Source organism: Medicago sativa, chromosome 2 (assembly GCF_051527215.1).
Source record: "Medicago sativa cultivar Bolivia chromosome 2, Bolivia_mono, whole genome shotgun sequence".
Taxonomy (NCBI): Eukaryota; Viridiplantae; Streptophyta; class Magnoliopsida; order Fabales; family Fabaceae; genus Medicago; species Medicago sativa.
Genome location: NC_140750.1, coordinates 60894897 through 60919628, shown reverse-complemented (window position 1 = coordinate 60919628; position 24732 = coordinate 60894897). Strand labels below are relative to the sequence as shown.

At 37.7% G+C, this 24732-nt stretch overlaps 1 long non-coding RNA gene across 1 annotated transcript; it reads left to right on the top strand.

The window, feature by feature from the left end:
- The first annotated feature begins 19244 nt into the window (after nt 1-19244).
- LOC146949354 (uncharacterized) lies at nt 19245-20039 on the top strand. The gene is made up of 2 exons (XR_015027230.1): nt 19245-19599; nt 19741-20039. It is a non-coding gene; the product is annotated as an uncharacterized LOC146949354 (long non-coding RNA).
- Nucleotides 20040-24732: the final 4693 nt, after the last annotated feature.

Genomic DNA, 24732 nt, shown 5'->3' with positions numbered 1-24732 from the left:
TGATTACGGGCACATCATTCCAGTGGTTCACACGAAACATGGAAGACAGAGTAGCAAGGGCATCAGCCATCTAGTTTTCATCCCGAGGGATATGGTGCAACTCAACCTTGGTAAAGTATGTCAACAGACATCTTGCATAGTCACGGTAAGGGATCAGCTTCTCATGATGAGTCTCCCATTCACCTTTTATCTGATTAATAACAAGTGCAGAGTCTCTATAGATGTCGAGGTGCTTAATCCTCATATCAATGACTTCTTCAATGCCCAAGATGCATGCTTCATATTCAGCCACGTTGTTTGGGCATTCAAAAGTTATTCGTGCAGTGAAGGGAATGTGGTACCCCTGCGGAGTTACAATACTGGCCCCAATCCCTTTACCATAAGCATTGACAGCACCATCAAATACCAACCCCCATTTGCTACTGGGATCCGGCCCTTCATCGATCAGTTGTTCTTCACTGTCTTTTGCTTTTAGATACATAATCTCTTCATCCGAGAAATCAAACTTGATCGGCTGGTAATCATCAAAAGGTTGACAAGCAAGATGCTCAGCAAGGATACTTCCTTTGATTGCTTTCTGAGCTTTGTACACAATATCATATTCAGACAACAACATTTGCCAACGTGCAATCTTTCCAGTAACAGCCGACTTTTCAAAGATGTACTTGATTGGATCCATTCGGGATATCAACCAAGTTGTATGGTTCACCATATAATGACGCAGGCGTTTGGCAGCCCAAGCTAAAGCACAACAAGTCTTTTCAAGCATTGCATACCGAGTCTCACAGTCGGTGAATTTCTTGCTCAGATAGTAGATAGAATGTTCTTTCTTTCCAGTCGCGTCTTGTTGACCGAGAACACAACCCACAGAATCATGTAACACTGACAGATACATAATCAAAGGCCTTTCTTCCACTGGCGGGACAAGGATAGGTGGTTCCAACAAGTATTCTTTAATGCTATCAAAAGCTTCCTGGCACTCATCATTCCATACAACCGGCTGATTCTTTCTGAGCAATTTGAAAATTGGCCCACAGGTAGTAGTCATGTGAGATATAAATCTTGAAATATAATTCAGGCGTCCGAGGAAACCCCTGACTTGCTTTTCAGTTTGAGGGGCCGACATCTCTCTGATGGCTCGGACTTTGTCAGGGTCAACTTCAATGCCTCTTTGACTGACAATGAAGCCTAATAACTTTCCAGATCTTACACCAAATGTGCACTTGTTAGGATTCAACCGCAGCTTGTACTTTCTCAATCTTTCAAACATCTTTTTCAAATACACAACATGCTGCTCTTCATCACTTGATTTCACAATCATGTCATCAACATACACTTCAATTTCTTTGTGAATCATATCATGAAACAGAGTAGTCATACCTCTCTGATACGTTGCACCAGCATTTATCAAGCCAAACGGCATCACCTTATAACAGAACGTTCCCCACGGAGTGATGAAGGACGTCTTTTCTCTATCTTCAGGTGACATCCGTATCTGGTTATAGCCAGAGAAACCGTCCATAAAGGAGAACACTTTAGATTGAGCAATACTGTCAACGAGCACATCAATATGGGTCAATGGGAAGTTATCTTTCGGTCTGGCTTTATTCAAATCTCTGTAATCAACACACATTCGAACTTTCCCATCTTTCTTTGGTACTGGTACAATGTTGGCAATCCACTCAGGATATTCAGCTGTCATGAGGAAGCTCGCATCAATTTGCTTTTGCACCTCAGCCTTGATCTTAAGAGCCATGTCTGGACGGGATCTTCTCAATTTCTGTTTGACAGGAGGACTTTCAGGTCTTGTCGGTATCCGATGCTCCACAATCTTGGGATCTAGACCCGGCATATCTTCATAGGACCATGCAAAGACATCTGGATAATCACGGAGAAGCTGAGTAATCTTCTTTTTCACTTCTGGCTTAAGTGCAGCACCGATCTTGATCTCTCGCTTGTTCTCTTCAGTACCCAGGTTGATAAGCTCAATCTCTTCGTAGTGAGGCTGAATGGCTCTTCTTTCTTGCTCAAGCAGTCGAGTGATCTCATACGATATCTCTTCATCATCCTCCTCATCTTCAGCTTCATATACAGGGAATTCAAAATTTGGAGGAACCATAGGGTCACTGTGTTCAACGGGTTTATTATGGTTCAATCTGCATAATATGATTGGGATGATTTTAGAAAAATGTTTTTCATGCAGATTTCTCAAATTAATAAGAAAATACAGATGTTTTGGTTTTTTCTGGCATTACCATTATTTCCAAGAAAAAGGCACTAAAAAGTACAAAGACAAAGAGTCGCGGAAAAGACGACAACTTTTATTGATAACGGCAATGCCGAAACAAACATGCCCTTACAAGGATATCACTTTCGCCTTGGGCAGAGCGAAAGGATTGTTATTTTGAAAACAAAGAAAAGCATGAGCAACAAGACACATTACATGGAAGCATGCATGACTAAAGGAACATCAATGGCCTCCCAATTTCTCACGGTGCCTCCTGATACAACAAATGTAGGCTCATAACTACTTTCAGCAGCATCTTTAGCAATAGCATTAATGAACCCAGCACTATAGAAAGTCCCTGTTGAAACGCCTGAGGTCGGGGAGAACCCAAGGCCCTCTTTACGCTTGTTCTCCAAAATCTGTATCACTTTGCCCCAGCCAGCAGCTTGCCCCTCTTGAACAACTTTCTGGGCGTCTTTCAATGAAGCCAAACTAGCACTAGCTCTCCGGGGTTCTGCACCTTCAACAGTCAAGCCTTGAAATGACGTCCCTTCAGCGGACCCTGCTTCAACACAAGAGAAAGATGACACTTGGCTAACCAGATACGCTTCTTCACCATGTACAGTGACAAGCTTACCACTCCACAAACTTGAGCTTTTGATGCAGAGTAGAAGTTACTGCCCCAGCATCGTGAATCCACGATCTTCCGAGGAGACAACTGTAAGAAGCATTGATGTCCATGACCTGAAAAGTGATCTGGAATGTCTCAGGACCAATGGTAATTGGAAAATCTACTTCTCCAAGAACATCTTTACGAGATCCGTCAAAAGCCTTAACCAAATAACTGCTTCCCCTCAGAGAAATTCCATGATGACCCAACTGTCTCAGCGTAGACTCAGGCATTACATTTAAGGATGATCCAGTGTCCACCAACACATTGGATATCATGTCAGACTTACAGTGTACTGAGATATGCAAAGCTAAATTGTGGTATTTCCCTACTTCGGGGAGCTATTCCATTGAACTTATCATCACCAAACCCCAAGTTATTGCAAGCAGTAATGTTACCCACTATTCCATTGAACTGATCCACGGAGACTTCATGATCAACATAGGCCTGTTCCAGTACCTTCATTAACACTTTCCTGTGAGCTTCTGAGCTCAGGAGCAGAGACAAGATGGATATTTTTGACGGAGTTTGCAGCAGCTGGTCTACAATCTTATAATCGCTCTTTTTAATAAGCCTCAAAATTTTGTCCAGATTAGACTCTTCAATAGACTGGCCTGATGGGCCGGCGTTCTTGTCAACAGGAGGAGCAACTGGTGGAGTTATTATGGCAACAGGTGTAACCACCTTCTTTTGGAACAAGGGTGGACGGACCTTTCCGCTTCTCAGAGTTGTAATTTCTCCAGCAACATTATCAACCGTAGCTGGGGATGCCAGAGGCACTTCCACCCCATTCTCAATCATAGTTGCATCATACTTGTAAGGGATTGCCTAAGTAGAGGCATAAGATATCGGGCCAGGTAACCTGATTACTAAGGGTTCAACATTCTTTGCCTGTGGCACACCCGTAGCAGGAGAATCATGAAACACTGGCACAATCACACAAACATCACTGGCAATCAAATGTTTGCTATCCATTAGGCTTTGTATATCACCTTGCACCATACAACAACCCATAGGATTTTGAAGACATTCCGAACAAGAAGCATGATCGTGATTAAACAAAGAAGCCTGGAAAAGCTTGACATGTAACGGCACCAAAGGAGTAGCAACATTACGGACATTTAAAGTGGGAGCTTCTCGAGGAACACGAACTCCTTCGAAAGCCTCGATCATGTTAACGGCAGCATGGTTTGGAAGTGGATTGTCAAGAACATGAGGAACACTATTTTCAAAAGTCAACCGTCCTCTGTCTATCAGATCCTTTACAACGTACTTCAGAGCATAGCAACCTTCCACATCGTGGCCTTGAGCGCCCTGATGGAAATCACAAGTGAGATCCTGTCGGAACCGGGGAGGCAATGGCGTAGGCGGAGGCTTGCCTGGTCTGGTGACGCAGTGGCCTTTAGCGAGTAGAGTTGGGAGCAGATCAGCATACCGCATTGGTATTGACGGAAAATAAGTCTTGGGCCGAGGACCCTGTTGTTGCTGCTGTTGCTGTTGAGCAGGAGGCTGCTGTTGTACCTGCTGAGCAATGGCATTAACGGGCACTTGTGGTTGACCCGGTGGCAGAGGATATTGCTGGTAGAATGGTGGGAAGAAAGGATGTTGAGAGTACTGCATATATTGGTAGGGTAGGGGTAACTGAGTAGCAGCTGTAGACTGGTTACCGGATACCATCCCTACTTCAGATTCTTTCTTCTTATGGTGACCATTGCCATACTTCTTTGGCGCACTAGCTGAGGACTCACCCTTTTCAAGAACAATGATACCTTCTCTGACAGCCTCCTCTAGACGAGTTCCCATAGTAACCATGTCGGAGAAATTATTTGGGGCAGAGACTATCATTCTTTCAACGTATTCCTTCTTCAGAGTTTTCAGGAATGTCTGTGTCAGCTCTTCCTCATCAAGCCGGGGAGAAACATGGGCAGCTGCCCCTCTCCACCTCTGAGCATATTCACAGAAGGTTTCATCTAACTTTTGAGACAAAGACTTAAGAGAATCCCTATTTGGCTTCAAGCGGGTGTTAAACTCATAATGATTTTCAAAAGCAGCAGCGAGTTCCTCAAAAGTATGGATATTGTCTTTACTCAAACCAGTGTACCAGTCTGCCGCATCTTCCATCAAGCTATCCTGGAAGCAGTGGATCATCAGCGCATCATTATGTGCGTAGTTGGCCATTTTTCGGACGTACCGAATGACATGGCTATGTGGACAAGAAGATCCATTGTATTTGTCAAAATCTGGCACTTTGAATTTCTTAGGAACCTCAAATTGGGATACCAGGCATAGATCACGAGCCTTCGCAGAAACACCGTTCCCACGTCTAGCTTTGACCTCGCGGAGTTCTCCAGCTAACTCTCTTAACTGTTTTCCCATAGCCTCCATTATAGGGTCTTGTCCACGCGGAGTGTCAACATCAATTACCTGTTGCACAGTGTGTACAACAGGATCGGTAACAACAGTGGTCACTTCAGGCATAGAGGTAGATGTAGAAGCAAAAGTTGTCACAGGAATCTGTCCTTGATTTCCAATACCAGAAATACCAGCTGCAGTATTAGGAGCATAGAAAGCTGAGAGTCCATAAGGGCGTCCATTGGGCATAACAAACTGAGCATCAGAAACCACAGTGGATAATGGGATAGATGGAATCATTTCAGTAGAAGCTGGAACAGATGTGGCTGGTTGTTCTTGTGCAGCCATCAGAGTAGACATAGTGTCATGAGCCTTAGCCAAGTCATCTTTCATAGCAGCCAATTCGGCACGGAGCTGAGCATTCTCTTCTTCAAAGTTGGCCATGTTTCTTCTCTTGTACAATCTTGTTTGATGAACTCTATCTGGTTGGTAAACCTTACGAGCACGAGCTACTTTTCAGACTGCGGCAGAAGAACCAGGAGGCAATGAGCACGAGAGAAGTCTTTTGTGACCAATGAATGCATATGATGCATGAGATGTGTAGATGCATATGCAAAAAAAGACTCTTTTTATGTTATCAAAGGGTTTTAGACGAATTAAAAATTTGTAAACATTACTAAACAAACGGGAACATTCAAACATCACCAGGTCTTACAAGATAACTCCCTTTGAAATACTAAGCCAAGGGATAGACTTTGAAATGTAAAACAACAATAACAACTGAAAATAACAACAGGAAACCGAAATCCTCAAGCATAGGAAGTGGAAGTATCATCCTCGGACTCAGTCTCAGACTCATAACTGCAGTATCGGGTATAGAAGTTACGGGCACCCTTAGCCCTCTTAGAATCTCTCATAAGCAACTTATCCTTTTCTTCAATTTCTTTCCTAGATTTAGCTAACTCTTTCTTCAATGTCAAAACCTCATGAGTCTTCTGTTCATCTTTTCCATCCAAAGTCATGATCAAATTCTCAGCCTCATAGTATCTAGTCTTCCACTGATGCTTCTCTCGGCTCTCCATAGCTAGATGCTCCGGATACACCTCCTGAGTAGGTGGAAGTAGAGGCAAAGGCATGGTTGGAATAGATGCAGACACATTTCTCATGGCGGGGTAAGGCATGCCAATCTTCTCGGCCTGGTTTATCACCCACTGAGTATAGGCCTCATGAGCAATACCGGACCTCACACCCATATGCTTCACCTCTTTCTTCCGAAGCTTGGACCAAGCCTTTATGAAATCTTCTCTTATTCCTGTGGGAGCATTAGAGTAATGGAAGAAATATGGAGATGTGGCAAGATAGATGGGCTTCTCTTTCATCGGGAAACCAAATTGTCGCAAGGCGAGCTCCGAGTTATAGTTGATTCCACCCAGGGTACCAAGAAGAGGTACATTAAGAAACTTCCCACCACCGAAGATGATTTCTTTGACTCTAGCAGCGGGAGTGAGCCAAACCACTTCATTAGGGGTGAGAGCCATGATCCTCTGTGAAATAGTCCAATTCTCTGGATTATCATGGAAAGACTTCGGAAGGTGCGAAATAAACCACCTATAGAGGAGAGGTACACAGCAAAGAATGTATCCACGACCCTTGCCGGATCGATCGTGAATAGCATGGTATGTGTCAGCTAGCAAAGTAGGAACCGGATTCTTGGAGTGGAAGATCATAATAGCATTCATGTCCACGAAGTCATCAAGATTTGGAAAGAGAATAAGCCCATAGATGAGTAGTGCAAGAATAGCCTCAAGAGTGTCCTGATAAGTAGTTTTGAGGTTGGCTTTCTCAAGTAAATACTCCAAAGTGAATCCTCGGATGTGAGCCTTAGTGACAAGATTCTTGGAAACATCGGTAGTCTTGAGATAGAGATCACAGGCAATAACCAAAGGAGTAGGAGGATTCTCAAGTCCCGCGAAAGGTACCCACTTAGCAATAGATAGATCCATCAAGCAAGAATAAGCCTCGAGTGTGGGCACCAACTGAAAGTCGGGAAAAGTGAAGCACCGATAATCTCGATCATAAAACTGCACTAGAGTGTGTACAAGCTTCTCATCCACATTAGTCCGGAGAAGAGTAAGTAAGGCCCCATAACGATGTCGAAAACCGGTCGGATCCTTGATCTTGAGTGCCAAATCTCTCAAACTAGCCAAATCCACCTCCTTGAACTTGTAGGACTTAGTCTTCCCCATTCCTACAATATTTACAAATTCAATTTGTCTAAGCCCTTCGATAAATGCATGGAAAAAAGTTTATGCATGTATGCATGTATGCATGATCATATTCAAGTACGAAGAAAGCATGGTGGGTTGAAATTCAAAGACAAGGAGTCAAAGGGTGGACACGGTGTCCGGTGAATCTAGGGCTTTGGATAATAGTAACCGGGTTCTACAAAGTTCCCAAGTCGCAACCTCTCCGACGTATATCATGGTGTCACGAGACAAACACTCGCTCCATGATTATCCGTAAGAAGGTCTAACTTGAGTGTAGTATCGCGTGACGACTAAAACTCGAGACAACACTCGGTTTAGCCTCCGCACTACATCCTAGAAAATGGCCATGGATGGGTTCGGTTATCTACGGTTCATAGCGTCATAGAACAATTAGAAGTAAAGTGCCTAGACGCGACAACACGCGCCGACAACATCACCCCCAAAATGCCTCAGCTATGTGGGATTGATCGCATAATCCAATACACGAGGCAACCCTCGGAATGAATTGTCGATTATATCCCCCCTAAATCCTAAGTTCACTCAGCCCGGGTGTAGGACTTTTGATATTCTCACCCCCACACGTTAGCAAGAATTTAAACATTTATTCACATAAGAAAGCAAAAAGAAGCAAGTAAAAACAAAAGCGCAAGTGAAAATAAAGACTAGGCGTAACTCTCGAATCTCCCCAGTGAAGTCGCCAGCTGTTTTATCTTGGTTTTTCGGGTGTCAAACATTGATTAAGTTTGAACCTTTTTAACCTTTGATATCTCATTTTTTCTTGGGAAGGAAAAAAATAAGAAAAAACCCTTGAGAATCGAGGTCCGGGAGTTGTTTTTGCTACGGGAAGGTGTTAGGCACCCATAACGACTATAGTATCCTATAGGAACCGTCTTTACTTTCTACGCGCGCACTTTATTTTTAAATGCTATTTGAAAAATGATATTTACACCTAAGAGTTCACTAAGTCAAGAATTGGAGGGAGAAGAAGATGTTTGAATTTTGTTTTATTGGACTTGGAGAGGTTTTGGCCTCTTGCCTACATACCCTTTTAAGGGATCAAACTCCATGTAGTTCTCTTCCAAAAAACAAAAATGTTTTTGTTTTTGTTGGTTGATTTTAAGATTGAAAAATGGAATTTTGAAGAATAAGAGAGAGAGTCCTCAAGGGCATAGGATTTTGGAAAATGTGAGGTGTGATTAGTTATTTTGCAAAAGGGTCTAGGTATGATTAAAATTCATTAAGGTTTTTTGTTTAAGAAAGCAAAGGGAAAATTCAATGGGATTTTGATCCCATGGTTTCTTTGGAAAATTATTTGAGTGAAGTGGTTCATGTTTCTTTGAAAAGAGAATTTTTCTAAGTATCGTGATTCCTAAGCATACATCTAAAGCATACATTCCCTAGGCATACATCTAAAACATACATTCCCTAGGCATACATCTAAAGTATCCATGTGATGTGTGTGCATGTGTCGGTGCTTGTGTCGGTGTACATCGTTAGAGTCCATTGTCCTTTACACATGCCCTAGTTTACATTCTATGGTCTTGCAAGAAATTAAAATTGCATGAAGCAAAATACAAAAATCCCTAAATTTTTACATGCTAAGTCTTGTCAAGAGAATTGAAATGCAAGAAATAAAACTAAAGCTAAAGAATGAATTATGCTTATGGAATGTATGAAACATGAAATGAAAGGGGTTAGTAGCACAAGATATAATAGGGTAAGGAAATAAGGCAAGAAAGTGTTAGACAAAAGTGGTAAAATTAACAAGAATAAAGTGTCAAAATACACTAAAATTTTACCATAACTCCTCAATGTGCACATGACCTATAATTCTCTCATCATAGCACTTTTCTAAAGATCTTATTGCAGCCACAATGTGGGGATTATAGGAACATATCCAAGCCAAGAGTTATGACACACTTTTAGGCACATTTGACAATTTATTTTTACAAACAAACATTTACATGACTTGTAAAACAAGTAAGTCACAAATCAGCACACCAAACAGTAAAATAACCACAAATTCAGAGGCATATACATCATAGAATCACTCATCAAGTAGCACTGTCATGTATCAAAGTATTAGAATCAAGAACATAGTAAAAGTTCACAAAATTTTAACAAAACAAGTGAAAATATTAATGAGAAACATCACATATATTTTTATAGCTTTTAATATGCAAAGATATCACAAAGAACAAATCTCAAGCATCCATGACATTCACAAGCGTTTTCACACAATCTTTGGAAGCTTTAACAAGATTTTAACAAAATTACAAGTACTAAACTTAACCAAGAAATCCACATTTCCCTTATATTTTTCTAACCAATTTTAACAAGTAAAACTCACTAAGAATCAACAAAAATATCAAGAAAAGCAATAGAAGATTTTTTAGGAATTTTTTATCAAAGTTTTTGAACACGTAGGGGTGCAATTATCAAAAAAATGAAGTGGAGATAGCAAGCAATCAAAGAAAGGACGCAGGAAACACAACCCAAAGCCCATGCCCAAACCAGAAAGTCCAGGATCCAACTCAGGATGCCCCAGGATCGTTGGATTGATCCAAATGGATCAGACCTAAATCCAACGATGGAGGATGCACAGGGATGGACCGGTGTTAGACCGGTCCGGTTCAATTGGCTATAAAAGCCTAAGGGGACCGGTTCACCTCATTCACCTCTTTCACTTCTCTCGTTCTAGTGAGAGAAGCTCTCACTTCTCTCTTCCCTTGTTCATCTCTCCACCGCCGGTTTCTGGAATGAAACGGCTGGAGACGATGAAGATTCATCGGAATCTTCATCGTCACCGCCGTGAATTCCAGATTCCGGCAAGACCTAAACTACTCCGATCTGCATGGATCTAAACCCTAACTTGTTCTATTTTTCATGCTAATTACGAATATGAACTTAGTTTTTCAAAATAAACGGTGAATCTTCGTAGATCTACATTTTAGGGTTTCGGTTTCAAAATTTTTCAATCTTTTCAAAGTTTTGTGAAAGAACAAGTCTTAGAACTTGTTAATCTGCTTCGATTCACCGTTTATTTGTGTTTGTAAACCTTCGATGAGCTATTGCGATGAAAACGAAGAAGTGTTTGGTGATTACCTGGTTTTGAGGTGAAGATTCGAACAAAAGATCCTCAAGAATGCTTCAGATTCTTCTGGTAAGTTTGAACCGAAAATAAATCGGTATTCTTCTCTTCTTCTTCTTCACTGGTTCAAAACTTGCTTCGATTCTTCTTCTTCTCTTCTTCAATCTTCTTCTTGTGATCGCCTTGAGCTTGAATTGCAAGAAGATAAGAAAAATATAGTTCGATGATGATGATTCTTTGGTGAATCTCTGAGAACTACTACGAAATTCACTTCAATTTGGTTCAATTTGTGATTCTGAAAACTTAGGGTTTGATGAATTGGGGATGAATTTCTGGGTTTCTTGGTGTTTTTGATCGTAACTGCCAAGAGAGAGAAAATGGAATCTGTTTCTGTGATTGATGATGTGGCGTGTTGTGAATGGGATTGATTGCCCTGTGCATTGATGATATGGCCTTTATATAGGCTGCCATGTGTACTTGGTAGCCAATGGACTATTGACACCTGTCTGGACTTGTAACTAACTCGGCCTTGCTGAGTTTAAGACCTAAGGGCCTTTCTGCAATTATTGAAAATACATGGACCAAAATGCAATAATGGAAAAGGGACTAAAAATGAAATTAAAACATTTGAGGACTAAAATGTCAACTGTCAAAGGAATAAAAAAAACAACTTGAACAACTCAGAGGACTTGAAATGAAAAATGGGGCTAAAATGCAAATAATAAGACTTTGAGGACTGAAATGCAAATAATGAGACTTTGAGGATTAAAATGCAATTAAAATAAAATTGGGTAAAAAATGTAAATTGTAAACAACGTAAAGTGAAACCAATAAAAAAACACAAAAAGGACTAAAATGAACCAACTACATAAATGAGGTACTTCAAAGTAACCTCTCTCTGTCAAAATTTCGTGTGAAATGACCAAAATGCCCCTAGGGACCAAATTGACCCAAAATGACTCAGATGCAATCTTTGAAATGGGTTTTAACATGGAATTAAAACAAGAGCTTATGCAGGAAAATTAAAAAAGACTCAGAGCCAATTTTTAGGGATTAAAAGAGTTTTAACACAGGAAATGAACCTGGATGCATGAAATGACTAAAATACCCTTTTTCATGAATTTTGCAAATAACATTGAAATAAAATGCAGAGAAAGATGCAATTGATCAGAGACAATTTCAAATAACTTGGAATGCAAGAAAAACCCTTTGGATGGCCTAAAATGCAAGAAAACATTGACAAAGTCACAATTGAAAATTTTCAAAACAAAGACAGTAAACCATGCAGCTAAAACATAGTAAAATATCAGGGTAAACAATATCAAATTGGCAACCTCTCAAGAGTCAAAGACACATATCAGAGATGGAAAGAGATTTTGATCAAGTATTTTTAGGTCCAAAATTAGGGTATAACAGTATGATCTCCAACTTTCACCTCCAAGGTAGACCAATTTCTCCTTTTGCTGAAGTTACATTCCATATACTCTGTCTTTCTTCTTCTCAGGCAGAAACCATATGCTTCTAAGGCTTGTCTCCAATTCTCCAGCCTCCAGTTCAATTCCTCCCTCGACTCACCAAGCAAGACTACATCATATGCAAAAATCATACATCTCGGTCCTAATTCTTGGATGTGTTCTACTTTAATAACTATCAACCTAAAATGTTGACATTTGTTAAGGATCAAGGCTTACTAAAAAGGTGATAAAAACCCTTTTACCTTCACTTTTCCTTTTCATTTCATGGGGAAAATAAGCCCAACAACCTTGAAGGCATTTTGCCTTCTTCTTCTCTACTGAAAAACTTCCCTTCCACGTAAACACATGGTTTTATTTGATAGCTTAACCCCCGAAATTAACCGTAGCTGCCTCAAACCTCTTAAGGCTATATAAACCAGCTTCAACCTTCTTTCACTTTACTCTTGCTCCTTTCTCCTCGTTCTTCGCCATTGTAAAAAAAGGTTGCTGAATTCGGTACCCCTTATCTCAGAGATTTCCTGTTCACCTCAAGGGATCTTGCAAGGATCTGCAAAATACCTGTCGTTCTCCAGTCTTTGCCCATAGATTATGTGGATTGGCTTAACCATGATAATGTTACTAAACATCAGGCCAACTTTCTCAACATGATGGTTGAGAGTGGTCATGCAGATTACTGTATTCTTCGTGCGGTTATCCTTATGTTCGATTCTGAAACTAATGTGGCGGAAGTTCGACGCGTGTTAAACCTTGCATCTAATGCCAAGGTTGAGAGTGTAGACTATTTCTTGGCGTTGTTGGATGCTTCTGCTGAAGGAGGTGAAAACATCAAAAATGCTCTTTCCACCTTTACCAGGCTTTTCAGGACACAAAAACTCCATGCATCACGGTTGCATGTTGTAACTCCCCGATTTTTAATAATAGTTTATTAGTATTATGTTTTGATAACATTAGTAATATTGTTATTATTAGTATTGGTTGTTAGATTGTATTAATTTATTTATTTGCATTCATTGGGAGAATAGGTAAGGAGAAAATGGATGGGTTGATTAGGCCGTTAAAGAGCAGGAGAAAATAATGTTTAGGGAGAAAATATAGTTTTTAGAAAGAATAAGAAAGTAGATTGCAAACGGATGTGGATTAGTAAAAATGGAAAGAAAAGAGGTGTAGTTAGTGAGATGAGTAGTGTTTTAATGATTTAAACAGAGGGATGTGTGAATAGCAAGGAGGAGAAGTTACAACAAGAATAGTAACCAAAATAGAGGTTCGGATAGTAACCATGTTAAAAAGATTAAGTGAGAAACAAACCCTTGCTGGTTATAAATAGAGGAGGAGATTAGAGAATTAGGGTGACAACAAAAATGAGAAAAAGATAGCGGAGGCAAAAGAAGAAAACTAGGGTTAAGAGGAAAGGAGGCATAAAGAGACGGCCAAGGAGAGATTCAACCGTAGGAATTCATCAATTTGCAAAACATCAAGGTAAGGGGGAGAATTTTTGCACTTTAGGTATCCAAATATACGATAGGAGGGTTGTCTTTAATTTTAATATGTTGTTGCTGTTATGATGAGATTGTGATGAGGGGTTTATGATGAACGGATTAAAAGATGAAATTGAAAGATGAGAATTGAGGAAAACTTGTTTAGGTTTTTTAATTGAGTTTTTTTAGCCTTAAAAAGAGTGGATAATCCAGTAGGTTAAAAAGAATTAGTGTTTGAATGATAGTGTAATCATAGGATGAAGATTAGGGTCGAGTTTGGAGAGTATATGATCAAAAACGAAGTCGAAAAGGGTTCCCTAAAGTGAAATCGCAGCAGAACTGCGATTTTGCTGTCACCGTGCGTTTCGTACTGTTCTCAGTTTGACAAGTTTACATTCCGAACTGGATTTAGGTGTTTTCATGGAAGTTGTAGATATGGATGTTAAATTTCACTAGCCTTTGGATTGACTTTATTTAAGCGTCTAGAACTCTAGACATGATCAAAATAGTACACAGGGGTCGACAAGGTCGTGCTCTTGTTGATTTCTGTAACCGAAAAATAAAAATAAAAACTGGGACTTTTATGTTCATAATTAGGTTTTTATGTCTTCATTAAAGTTGTAGATATGGATGTTAGCTTTCACTAGCCTTTGGAGAGACTCTATTTAAGTATCTAGAACTCAAGATATGATAAAAATACTACACAACGATCAGCAGGGTCGTCCTCTTTCCCCAAAATAGGAAAATCAAATTGTCTGCCACTTTATGTTCCGAATTAGGTTTGGAAGTCTTCATGAAAGTTGTATATGTGTGTGTTAGATTTAATTTCCCATTGGTTTGAGTCCATTATTTGCCTCTAGAACTTGAGTTATGATTTAAACACCACGTATGGGTCATGTTGCATTTTTCAGGAAATTTCAGCACAAGTTATACGGATAAACTGATGTTGAATACGATGATTAGAACATTAAACTAACAGATGTACAAATAACTAAAAATAACTGACATGAAAAGAAAAAAGGCAGATAGAGTTTGTTAACCCAGTTTGCACTAAAGACCTACTCTGGGGGCTACCAAGCCAGAAAGGAAATCCACTAGTGTAGTCCTTATTCAATAGCTCTCAGCAAACTCCTCGTTTGTACTAAAGACCTAGGACCTACCCGTACTGACTTCAACCTAGGAACTCCTAGATCTGAGATCCCATCTCATTCCCTTACAAATGATCACAACCCCTGTGATTCTTAGCTTACAGACACAATCAAATGAAGTTACCTTCAAAACAAAACAACTAACCACCGTGCTTCACAGCTTTGGTGTAGTTTACAAACTACCTAACTCTTTGCTTAAAAGCTTCAGAGTAGTGCACAAATTACAACTCAAACATAGTCCTAAACATGCATCAAGATGATACACGAATGGCTCACAAATAACAGACTCAAAACCCCAAACAATCTATTCTTCAAATGACGGCTTGAATGATTCCTTAGGTCTTCCAGTCTTGTTTAAATACTGAAGCAATACGGGTTAGGATACTTTGTTGGGCTGCAGAATAACCGGTGATCCATTTCATAATAAACAGAGCCAGAAAAGGAAACTCCTAATATGTAGGCACATTTATAGGAACATCCTGATCCCCTCCAAAACTTTCCTATGTAGATAGCACATTCTTAGGAAATCACAAACGATCTGATTCTGTACTAAGAGCATGCAGCTTGACCAACAAGAATAAATAAATGCGTGCGAAAAACAAGGCGAGGTGCAGGTCAACTGAACCATGCCTGGATGTTGGAACATCGTGTCCAACATCTCACTTGAATATTTGTTTTAGGCAAAAGTGAAGCCAACATACAAATATCCAACAATCTCCCCCTTTGGCAAATTTTTGGCTAAAACACACTGATGCCAGTCCAATCAAAGCTGAGAGATAACACACGCAACCTTTTCTTCAATCACCACGAACATTCAACCATGAAGAAAGGTACACAACTCATATTACTAACAGATACAAAAAAAAAATATAGATTTTCAGTCACATCATAATCTTCAAGACTTAGAAGAAGTATATCACAGATCTCAAAATCTAATTTCAATATTTTCACAAATAATCATCATATGAAATTGTAGATAGGAGAAAGAGGTATCATACTAGAAAATCAGAGACTTGCAGCAACAGAAACACAAGGGAAAAATAAATCCCATCAAACATGCAGAAGCTACTCAGAATGTTCTAACATCCAATCAGACATTCAACAAGGTGAAAAAAGATAAATTTCCGTATAGACCAGCAACTGCAGTACAACACATAGTAACACTCCCCCTCAAAGATGCAATCATGGAGTGATTACTAACACAAGCACTCCCCCTGAACACATGCATACTTAAACAAAAACCTTCAACATATAGATGTTTCAGCATCTACAGGCACAACACATCCAACCTATCAGGAGGCTTCTTCAAACAAATGTAGACATACAAAAATACTACAACCAAATAAACAACAAACTCAGAAGCATACACAAACTACAGTGATGTTGTAACATCACCTAACACATTGTCTGCTAGCATACTCAGACTTTCACAAAAACCTATAATCCTGTTATGCAAAGACCATAGAACAAACACAGTAGAACAACACATAATGATAGTTCTCTTTTACTCCCCCTTTTTAGCCACAAAATATGCCAAAATAGGTGCTGAGTCATCAGGACAAAGAGTACCTTGGGCTAAATTCCAAGAACAATAGAATGAAGTTGTAATACCAATGTCTTTATGCATTAATGGCTATGGCTCCTCATGTAAGCAAATACCCAACTTGCTCCTTAACTTCTCAAACTGTTTTCCATCCAAAGCCTTTGTAAAAGTGTCAGCCAATTGTTCTTCAGTAGACACATACTCAAGAGTCACAATCTTTTCTTCAACAAGATCCCTGATAAAATGATGTCGTATCAAAACATCAATAAATTCAAATCACATCTTCTTTACTTTAGTGGTAGTAATAAGTTAATAACTCTAACAAAGTGAGCAATCCTAAGAATCAGCGCATCATCAAACATTCAATCAGAAGGAGCTAGCCCATTCCTGCTGGGACTTGTATCTTTCATATCATTACTCAATCCTGGGCTTGAATTTTTTTATATTCTTCCAAGGCCACTTAATCTGGAACATTACATAAAGGCAATGAAAACCAAAATTAGATGTTGCTGGTAATATAGGTTTTTCCCTATATACCAGATTGACATGCTAGAATAGATAACAACTTTGTACGACATGGTTAACTTGTTCAGTTTTTCTATAAATCAGAGGCAAGATTTTCTACGTAGCATCTAAAAAGGGGTGTAGTTGTCTGGGTGTGGAGGTTTTATCAGCATAGAATGTGGTCTTTGGTTGAGAGGTTTTACCAAATCCTTGTGCTGGGCTTTGGTCTTTTCAATTGGAAATGAGCAAGAGTGTTGCTTTTTACCCAAACAGTTTTCTCATTCCCAAAGTAAATGACCAAAATGCCCCTACGTGATTTAACTCACGCAGCGTGAGTTAAGTCACGCTAGTGTTAAATTAACTCCCGATAAAATTTAACACCAGCGTGAGTTAACTCACGCTGGTTTTCTTTAACTCATGCTGGTTTTCTTTCCCACTTTTCTCTTTCTACAACAACATATTCCTTAAAAACTAAAACAAGAATGATGTATAGAAACAAAAACCAAGGAATTTTTCATAAAAGCATTCACGTGACAATTATTATTACTACACACATCCATATTTGTGGCCATCTGCTAGCTGCAGTCACTCACTCTGAACCTTATTCATTAATCACCCACCCTCTCTCCCAAGGATTCCTTGCATTAACTCACTACATGACAAAAAGATTGAAAAGGAAGATTGAAAAGCAACTCAGCTCAATTGACCTTTGCTTGAAAAACACAACTGATAGAAAAAGAAAGCAACGTGAGTTAACTCACGCTGCGTGAGTTAACTTGCGTACGGGTATAACCATCATTTACTTTGGGAATAAGCGAATCCATTTGGGTAAAGAGCAGGATTCAATGAGCAAAACCTGTTGGGTAAAGAGCAGGATTCTAAAGGTTGCCAAAGTTGAGAGTTCTATAAATTTTCTCTAGTTGATACCGATACTTGGTTGACCTAAAGGAAAGGGAAGTGATGGCATTACAGAGTCTAGATGTGCATTCATACCATCCCTAATGGATCAGATTCCATTAAAAAACTCCGTAATTAAACGTACTTGTGCAAGAGTAATACTAGAACTGATGAATTCTTGACAAGTCCTTGTGTTACATCTCTTTTTTCCATTCATAAAAAAACTTTCAGAATGTGGTGTTTGAGACTGATCCAAAGTTGTGCTATACACACTACATTTATATGTTTGGACGCCTTAATAATAGATGCAAATAATGTAGCTCATATTCTATGGCAAGAATGATTCCTGCCTGGCTTCAGTCTTATTTTTCCTACCAGATTTTGGTTCGAACTGCCCAGCTGATTATTAATAATAAGCCAGGGGCATTCTTTAGAAGAAAATCTACATATAATCACAGGTAAAATAACATAAATTTTCATGTAGACATATATTAATTTCCCAGTGCACAGCACCTCTAGTTACATTGTAGCAAAATGTTACATACACTACTAATTTAGAAGCCTATCTTTTGGCCAAAAATACAGTCACCATATGTAGACAATTTCTTGCAGGAACAATCTCACACCTTAACATTATAGGTACTGTAAGCAAAAGAAACATTGTAGACATAAACCACTTGCTTCCGCAACCTAATAACGAAATTCAAGTATAGCAAACGAGACTCCTTTCTTAAATGAGTACAGCTTCTCCTTAAATTCTTCAATCAAGTTTGATTTGCCCTAATAATGTTTATCGAAACTCATCCTCTCAAGCACCACACCATTTTCCATAAAAAAATTGGCCAGCAACAGGTCAGGCTTTGATCCATGGACAGCTCTGAATTTCACTATCCGGAGAGTTGACGCCAAACAATCGAGCACAGCAGCAGAGTTCAAAAGCTCTTGGTCGAATTTTGATATTTCCTGATGATTAGTAATTATTAGTAATAAAAAAAAAGTCTATTTCTTAAAAAACGAAGTCCAAATAAAGGTTAAAGTAAAATAAATTAATGCTAATTACCAACCTTAAAAACTAGAGTATTGAGAACTGGCGACTTTTGAAGAAAGGCCAACAAAATTTCAACACTAACTGAACCTAGCTCCAAATGGCTCAACATTGTAAACTTAGGTAGAACAGCCACATCTAGTTGTGTAAGAACCTGGATGAAATAGATTAAGAAAAATTATTTGTATTACGCCAGGTAGAACAAATATAATTTTGAAAAATCATCTATTTCAAATAAGAAAATGTTATTTCGACAATTTTTTTTAAGTAGACACTGCATGCAAATGTTCATCGTTTGTTACATGACTAACACTAGTTGAATACATGATATCTGTTAACCATCTATTAAATATAATTAACTATTTTTTAAGGCGAACTATGTATTTGAACTGCATTAACCATGTAATAAAATTCAGGTGTATTTGTTGGCGGTGTCTGTACTGTGTCAACAATTGTGTGTCAAAATAACATAGTCGCGTAAATAAAATTATACATGTGAATAAACACGCCACAAATTTATATGAAATCAATATATCCCTTTTATGTAGAACTTTACTAGTTAAAGGAATAGATGTAACCAAGTAAGACAAATGTGAAAAAGGTAATTAGTTTTGTATTTCATAATAATGATCTCATTATTATTTATAGATTGGTGACAAACATGTGGTATTGCTTTATTGTGTTGATTACTTTGTAATAAAAATTGGAACACTAAAAAGAAAAACTTGTGGGAAAACTTTGTGCAAAAAGATTCATGGAAGAACATTGAAAGAGGCGAGAAGAAGTGACCTTTAATGAGGATGGTCAGCCTATTGCGCCTTCTAATAAATTATTATTTGAGTTGAGACTCGTCTTGGGATCAATGGCTATGAACTCAACAAATGTACTCTAATTTACATCAATTGGTAAGGAATGCCTAAAGATAACAAAATACGTTTATGGAGATATACTAATGTATGTATGTGTATCTATGAATTTGAATGTCTTATTATTAAAAAAAATAGTCTTTCATTTCTTGATTTTGTTTTGTCTTATAACTTTTATAGCGGAAGCTTATCTTGCCGGTTGAAGCACGAGATTGGGTTGAGAATACTTAACATGCATGGAGAATATATAAACACAATTATGGTGAATTTCAAGACAGATGAATGAGTTGGAAAATTTTATATTTAGGCTTGCATTAGCAAGTATTAAACTTGACAGTACTATGTATTTTGTTAGACTTGTATTGTATTTTCTTAAGTAATGTTAGACATTTTGTAAACTACTTTGTGTTGACTTAATGTTTCAGTTCATGTACCAAGAATAAATGATTTAACTCAATTTTTGCGGATTTTTGGTTAAATTCGTTCTTGGTTAAGATTTAATTTATTATATTTGCAAAATAATAGCAAAATATTTTTTTTAGTAAACTATAAGCTATGGCAACACTTTTTAAATGTTCTTATTGTTTCACTTCATGGCAACGATTATTTATTGTAACAAACTACATCAACACTGAAAAAGCGTAGCCTTAGATAATATGAGAAAACGTCCCCTATTCATTTGGTTTAGGCGACGATTTAGTAAACTGTGCCCAAAGAGCATGATAAAACGTCCATTAAAACTTTAGGCAATGCTCGCATAGGAGACGCCTGACAAACGTCTCCTATTCTATTAGGCAACATTTTTACTGGTTTTGGCAACAATTTTTGGCTGTTGCTAGAGAGGATAAATGGTGTAGTGTATGCTTGTTAGATTTTCTAGAAACTATTATATGCTTCGATTCAATAAGGCTATGCCACTTTATGCCCTTTTTAGTGAAAGAAAAAAGGTCAAAAACGAGTAAAATTCGTAAATTAACAAGGAAATTCACTTAACCCCCATTTTGGCCGTTTTTAACAATTTTAAAATAAACCATGGAAGTCGTAGATATGCTTGTTAGATTTCCTAGGAACTATTACATGCTTCGATTCAATAAGGCTAGGCCACTTTAAGCCCTTTTTTGTGAAAGAAAAAGGGTCAGAAATGAGTGAAATCCGTAAATTAACAAGGAAATTCACTTAACCCCCATTTTGTCCGTTTTTGAAAATTTTAAAATAAACCTTGGAAGTCGTAGATATGCTTATTAAATTTTCTAGGAACTATTACATGCTTCGATTCAATAAGGCTAGGCCACGTTATGCCTTTTTTAGTGAAAGAAAAAGGGTCAAAAAGAGTAAAATCCGTAAATTAACAAGGAAATTCAATTAACCCCCATTTTGGCCGTTTATGAAAATTCTAAAATAAACCATAGAAGTCGTAAATATTCTAGTTATATTTCCTAGGAACTATTACATGCTTCAATTCAATAAGGCTAGGCCACTTTATGCCATTTTTAATGAAAGAAAAAGGGTCAAAAACGAGTGGTATCCGTAAATTAACAAGGAAATTCACTTAACCCCCACTTCGGCCGTTTTTGAAAACTCTAAAATCAACCATGATAGTCGTAGATATGCTAGTTAGATTTCCTAGGAATTATTACATACTTCGATTCAATAAGGTTAGGCCACTTTATGCCCTTTTTAGTGAAAGAAAAAGGGGCAAAAACGAGTAAAATCCGTAAATTAATAAGGAAAATCACTTAACCCCCATTTTGGTCGTTTTTGAAAATTTTAAAATAAACCATGGATGTCGTAGATATGCTTGTTAGATTTCCTAAGAACTATTACATGTTTCGATTCAATAAGGCTAGGCCACTTTATGTCCTTTTTTGTGAAAGAAAAAGGGTCAAAAACGAGTGAAATCCAGAAATTAACAAGGAAATTCACTTAACCCCTATTTCAGCCGTTTTTGAAAATTTTAATATATACCATGGAAGTCGTAGATATGCTTGTGAGATTTCCTAGAAACTATAACATGCTTCGATTCAATAAGGCTAGGCCACTTTATGCCCTTTTTAGTGAATGAAAAAGGGTCAAAAACGAGTAAAATACGTAAATTAACAAGGAAAGTCACTTAACCCCTATTTTGGCCATTTTTGAAAATTTTAAAATAAACCATGGAAGTCGTAGATATGCTTGTAAGATTTCCTATGAACTATTACATGCTTCGATACAATAAGGCTAGGCCACGTTATTCCCTTTTATGAATGAAAAAGGGTCAAAAATAAGTAAATACGTAAATTAAGAAGGAAATTCACTTAACCCCCATTTTGGCCGTTTTTGAAAATTTTAAAATAAACCTTGGAAGTCGTAGATATGCTTGTTAGATTTCCTATGAACTATTACATGCTTCGATTCAATAACGCTAGGCCACTTAATGCCCTTTTTAGTGAATGAAAAAGGGTCAAAAACGAGTAAAATACGTAAATTAACAAGGAAATTCACTTAACCCCCACTTAGGCCGTTTTTGAAAACTCTAAAATCAACCATGGAAGTCGTAGATATGCTAGTTAGATTTCCTAGGAACTATTACATGCTTCGATTCAATAAGGCTAGGCCACTTTATGCCCTTTTTAGTGAAAGAAAAAGGGTCAAAAAAGAGTAAAATCCGTAAATTAATAAGGAAATTCACTTAACCCCCATTTTGGCCGTTTTTGAAAATTTTAAAATAAACCATGCAAGTTGTAGATATGCTTGTTAGATTTCCTCGGAACTATTACATGCTTCGATTCAATAATGCTAGGCCACTTTATGCCCTTTTTTGTGAAAGAAAAAAGGTCAAAATCGAGTGAAATCCGTAAATTAACAAGGAAATTCACTTAACCCCCATGTTGGCCGTTTTTGAAAATTTTAAAATAAACCTTGGAAGTCGTAGATATTGTTGTTAAATTTCCTAGGAACTATTACATGCTTCGATTCAATAAGGCCAGGCCACGTTATGCCTTTTTTAGTGAAAGAAAAAGGGTCAAAAAGAGTAAAATCCGTAAATTAACAAGGAAATTCACTTAACCCCCATTTTAGCCATTCTTGAAAACTCTAAAATCAACCATGGAAGTCGTAGATATGCTTGTTAGATTTCCTAGGTACTATTACATGCTTCAATTTAATAAGGCTAGGCCACTTTATGCCATTTTTAATGAAAGAAAAAGGGTCAAAAACGAGTGAAATCCGTAAATTAACAAGGAAATTCACTTAACCCCCACTTCAGCCGTTTTTGAAAATTTTAATATATACCATGGAAGTCGTAGATATGCTTGTGAGATTTCCTAGAAACTATAACATGCTTCGATTCAATAAGGCTAGGCCACTTTATGCCCTTTTTAGTGAATGAAAAAGGGTCAAAAACGAGTAAAATACGTAAATTAACAAGGAAAGTCACTTAACCCCTATTTTGGCCATTTTTGAAAATTTTAAAATAAACCATGGAAGTCGTAGATATGCTTGTAAGATTTCCTATGAACTATTACATGCTTCGATACAATAAGGCTAGGCCACGTTATTCCCTTTTATGAATGAAAAAGGGTCAAAAATAAGTAAATACGTAAATTAAGAAGGAAATTCACTTAACCCCCATTTTGGCCGTTTTTGAAAATTTTAAAATAAACCTTGGAAGTCGTAGATATGCTTGTTAGATTTCCTATGAACTATTACATGCTTCGATTCAATAACGCTAGGCCACTTAATGCCCTTTTTAGTGAATGAAAAAGGGTCAAAAACGAGTAAAATACGTAAATTAACAAGGAAATTCACTTAACCCCCACTTAGGCCGTTTTTGAAAACTCTAAAATCAACCATGGAAGTCGTAGATATGCTAGTTAGATTTCCTAGCAACTATTACATGCTTCGATTCAATAAGGCTAGGCCACTTTATGCCCTTTTTAGTGAAAGAAAAAGGGTCAAAAAAGAGTAAAATCCGTAAATTAATAAGGAAATTCACTTAACCCCCATTTTGGCCGTTTTTGAAAATTTTAAAATAAACCATGCAAGTTGTAGATATGCTTGTTAGATTTCCTCGGAACTATTACATGCTTCGATTCAATAATGCTAGGCCACTTTATGCCCTTTTTTGTGAAAGAAAAAAGGTCAAAATCGAGTGAAATCCGTAAATTAACAAGGAAATTCACTTAACCCCCATGTTGGCCGTTTTTGAAAATTTTAAAATAAACCTTGGAAGTCGTAGATATTGTTGTTAAATTTCCTAGGAACTATTACATGCTTCGATTCAATAAGGCCAGGCCACGTTATGCCTTTTTTAGTGAAAGAAAAAGGGTCAAAAAGAGTAAAATCCGTAAATTAACAAGGAAATTCACTTAACCCCCATTTTAGCCATTCTTGAAAACTCTAAAATCAACCATGGAAGTCGTAGATATGCTTGTTAGATTTCCTAGGTACTATTACATGCTTCAATTTAATAAGGCTAGGCCACTTTATGCCATTTTTAATGAAAGAAAAAGGGTCAAAAACGAGTGAAATCCGTAAATTAACAAGGAAATTCACTTAACCCCCACTTCAGCCGTTTTTGAAAACTCTAAAATCAACCATGGAAGTCGTAGATATGCTGGTTAGATTTCCTAGGAACTATTACATGCTTCGATTCAATAAGGTTAGGTCACTTTATGCCCTTTTTAGTGAAAGAAAAAGGGTCAAAAACAAGTAAAATCCGTAAATTAATAAGGAAATTCACTTAACCCCCATTTTGGCCGTTTTTGAAAATTTTAAAATAAACCATGGAAGTCGTAGATATGCTTGTTAGATTTCCTAGGAATTATTACATGCTTCGATTCAATAAGGCTATGCCACTTTATGCCCTTGTTTGTGAAAGAAAAAGGGTCAAAAACGAGTGAAATCCGTAAATTAACAAGGAAATTCACTTAACCCCCACTTCAGCCGTTTTTGAAAACTCTAAAATCAACCATGGAAGTCGTAGATATGCTAGTTAGATTTCCTAGGAACTATTACATGCTTCGATTCAATAAGGTTAGGTCACTTTATGCCCTTTTTAGTGAAAGAAAAAGGGTCAAAAACAAGTAAAATCCGTAAATTAATAAGGAAATTCACTTAACCCCCATTTTGGCCGTTTTTGAAAATTTTAAAATAAACCATGGAAGTCGTAGATATGCTTGTTAAATTTCCTAG